At 35.5% G+C, this 4,273-nt stretch overlaps 1 pseudogene; it reads right to left on the bottom strand.

Moving 5' to 3' along the window:
* Positions 1-3,518: 3,518 nt before the first annotated feature.
* Positions 3,519-3,634, bottom strand: LOC112474833 (annotated as a pseudogene).
* Positions 3,635-4,273: the final 639 nt, after the last annotated feature.

Below are 4,273 nucleotides of genomic sequence, written 5' to 3'. Positions count from 1 at the left end.
TCTCAATGTCATTTTTATCAAAAGAGAAAATATCCTAAGATACATAAGGAACCATGAAAGGCCCCAGTAGTCAAAACTATCTTGAGAATGAGAAATGAAGATGGAAGCGCCACACTTCCTGGCTTCAAAACACATGACAAAGCTACAATAACCAAAACAGCATGGGAATGGCATAAAAATAGACACATAGATCCACAAAACACAATAGAGAGCCCAGAAATAAACCCACATCTATATGGTCATTTAATCTATGACAAAGGAGGTAAGAACAAACAATGGAGTTAAAGACAGTCTATTTCATAAATGATGTTGGGAAGACTAAACAGATACATACAAAAAAATAACTAAAAGTGGACCACCTTTTTACTCCATATGCAAGAATAAACTTAAATAGATTGAAGACTAAAGTGTAAGACATGAAACCCTGAATTTCCTGGAAGAAAACATAGGCAGTAAACTCTCTGACATTGCTCTTAGTAATATTTTTTCTAAACAATCTCTTCCAGTAAGGGAAACAAAAGAAAAAAATATACACATGGGACTAGTTTTTGCACAGCAAAGGAGACCATCACCAAAAGTAAAATACAACCTCTGAATGAGAGAAGATATTTATCAGTGATACCTCTGATAAAGGGTTAATACCAAAATTAATAAAGAGCTCATATGACTCAACATCAAAACAAAACGAATCAAATCAAAACAAAAACAATCCACTTGAAAATTAGGAAGAGGACCCAAACAGTCATTTCTCCAAAGAGGACATACAGATGGTCAATAGACACATGAAAAGATGCTCAATGTCACTAACGATCAGAGAAATGCAAACTGAAACCACAATGAGATATCACCTCACACCTGTCAAAATGGCTATCATCAATAAATCAAAAAAAACCAACAAGCATGGGTGAGGATGTGGAGAAAAGGGAACTCTTGTGCACTGTTGGTGGAATTACAAATTGGTGAAGCCACTATGCAAAACAGTTTGTAGTTTCCTCAAAAAATTAAAAATACAATTACCTTATGATCCAGCAATTCTACTTTTCCGTATTTATCCAAAGAAATCCAAAACACTAATTTGAAAAGACATATGCACCCCTATGTTCACTGCAGCGTTGTTTACAATAGCCAAGATATGGAAGCAACCTAAGTACCCATCAACAGATGATTTGATAAGGAACATTTGGGCATATATTCAATGGTATAGTACTTGGCCATAAAAAATGAAATCTGACCATTTGCAATAACATGAATGGCCCTAGAGGGTACCATGCTTAGTGAAATAAGTAGGCTGGGCTTTGCTCCCTATGAAAGATCTAGCACATTAAACTGCCTTGCCTCTTTCTAGCTTGTAGTATTTTTTGGAAATCCTTGGTTTTCCTTGGCTTGAAGCTGCCATCACTCCAATCTATGCCTCCATCACCACATCACCTTCTCCTCTGTGTGTCCAAACTTCCTGCCCTTATAAAGATATTAAGTTATTGGAGTAGGGCCCACCCTAATCCAGTATGACCTTATCTTAACTTGATTAACTTGCTTACAGCTCTAAAGACTATATTTCCAAATAAGGACACTTTCACAGGTGATGGGGGTTAGAGGTTTTACGTGTATTTGGGGGAATACAAACCCACGACTGGGGAGAACAGAAGATTTGAGCTGGAGGAACACAGAAGCAACAAATTTGAAGCTAGGTCAACTGAGATGTAGTTTGATATAAGTTAAAAAAAAATAAGCGTGGGAGAGAAAAATAGGACCTCAGAGACCTGATTAATACTGTCAAGCATAACGTCATTGGAGTAAAGAGAGTCCCAGAAATACATAAGAGAGGAAATGACAATGAAAATATGGGAAGTAACAATAGCCAAAATCTCACCAAATTTAACTAAAAAAAACTTTAATCAAAATATTCAAGATGTTCAATGAACATCAAATAGGATAAACTCACATCATAATAAAATGGCTCAAGACAAGAACAAAAGGATAATCATGAAAGCAACAAGAGGGAAGTGACTAATATGTACAAATTCTCCTCGGTGAATTTAATGGCTGATTATCATCAGAAACCACAAAGGCCAGAAGATAATGGGGTGACATATTGACTCATTTCCCATTTGCCTAGAAAATACTCGCCCGCAATGCTTGTGGTTGCAGCATTTACCCCGAGATAACTCGCAGATAATAGTTCTAACCTTACTCCCATTTGCCATGAAATATCTTGCTTTTATTATTATCACATCGCTCTAGTATATTGTTAGTCTTTGGAAACAAATAACATCATTCTATTTATAGCATTCTGTTTTTAGTAGTGCTATTTCCATTTACAAAATATAGTAATTCTCAATAACTGAAAATATCAAGTCCTAGAAAACGTAGCATTCCTATGGGTAATGTTAAATTAATGCTGGCAGGGAGCTACACTCTTTTTTCTAAGCGGGAAAATGGTTAAAAGTGCTAAAAGAAAAAAACTACCAACAACACTTCTGTATCTAGCAAAAATATCCTTCAATAATGAAGGTGACATTAAGACATTCCCAGATAAACAAAATCTGAGAGCATGCATTGCTCTCACCAGCCCTAGAAGAAATACTAGCAGAGTTCTTCAGGCTGGAATGAGATGACAGCAGAGTAATTTAACTCTATCTGAAGAAACGAAGTTACACAGGTAAATATAAATAAATACACAAAATGTATAGTGTATAAATGTATAAACAATATATTATTTTCTCTAAAAAACACTGCATGAAGTAAATATTATATAAATCTATATTGATGGGCACACAATGTACAAAGATGCAACCTTTATGACGATAATGGCAAAAAGGTAAGGACGTGGAACAGATCTGCATAAGAGTAAAGTTTCTGTATGCTATTGAAATTAATCTGATATTAATCTAAATTAGAATGTTATCAATTAAAATGTTAATTGTTATCTCCAAGAAAACTAGTAGAACACAATGCAGAATATATAATAAAAGAAGTTCTTATGGGAATTGAGTTGGTACACTAGAAAATAACAATAAAAACAGTAATGGAAAAATATTAGAATAATAAGTTATAACAGATATTGAAAACAAATGACAAAATGACAGTTTCAATGCTACCTCATTAGTAATTAAATGTAAGAGGCAAATATTGGCAGAATGGCTAAAATCTAGAAACTGTATGCTATCTATAAGAGTCACATTTTAAATTTAAGACACAAAGAAGTCAAAAGTAAAAAGATGGAAAAATATATGCAAATACAAACCAAAAGAAAGCTAGATTGGCATTACAAACATAAAATAAACTTTCTGACAATTTTATTCTAGAGTCATATGGTCATTTTTGTAGTGACAAAGGATCTGTCCTTCAATGAGATAATCACAAACATTTTCAATTAGCAAGAGACCTCCAAAATACACGAAGCAAACTGACAGAACTAAAAGGAGAAGCAGACCCCTCAACAGCAATAGTTGGAGGTGTCATTACTCAACTTTTATTATTTTTATTATTATTATTATTATTATTATTATTATTATTTATGCCTACAGTACCTGGTCTTCCTAGATGGTCTCCCATCGAAGTACTAACCAGGCCCAACCCTGCTTAGCTTCTGAGATCAGACATCAGGCTTGTTCAGGGTGGCATGGCCATAGACCATAAACTGTGGCTTCAGTGGGGCGTGAATCCAGGACTTTCTGCATGTAAAGCAGATGTGCTAACCACTGCACTATGGAACCACGTCCTCAACTTTTAATAGTGGAGAGAATCTATTATTTCTTATGATACTCAGATGAGCCCTGTGGGGTGGGCAGAGTGGAGGTTGTGACCTGTATTTTATGGTTCAGGACACAGAAAATTAAGAGATATTAGGTGACTTATCCAGAGCTGTAACTGAAGAACCAATCTAAATTGGTCTTGTCCTGTTTCTAATGCAGTACTAAGTTGTTTTCAGAGACAGTAGAACAAGCCTGCAGATCAGGCAGTCCGACAGGCACACTAGAGAAGGCATTCACTCTAGAATAACCTTTCAACTTTACCAGGTCAAAATTCACCTTGGAAACCTTCTAAGCTCTCCCCAACACCCAATGTAAACACGGGATGCATAAAAGGTTGTAATTCCCAAGCGTCTGTGTACTAGGCTCTCATTACGTTGAAACAATATAACTCTATAGAATATGCACAACATCCCCTGCTTCTTCCTTTAAATATAGCCCAAAAACCTTTGGTGGGGGAGATAGATTTGAGACTTGCTTCCTGTCTCCTTGTGGTTTAACGTAGTAATAACAAAAGCCTT

The sequence above is a fragment of the Pteropus alecto genome, unplaced genomic scaffold (genome assembly GCF_000325575.1).
Source record: "Pteropus alecto unplaced genomic scaffold, ASM32557v1 scaffold7, whole genome shotgun sequence".
Classification (NCBI taxonomy): Eukaryota; Metazoa; Chordata; class Mammalia; order Chiroptera; family Pteropodidae; genus Pteropus; species Pteropus alecto.
Note: the sequence above shows the minus strand (reverse complement) of the source record. Positions and strands in the feature narration are given on the sequence as shown.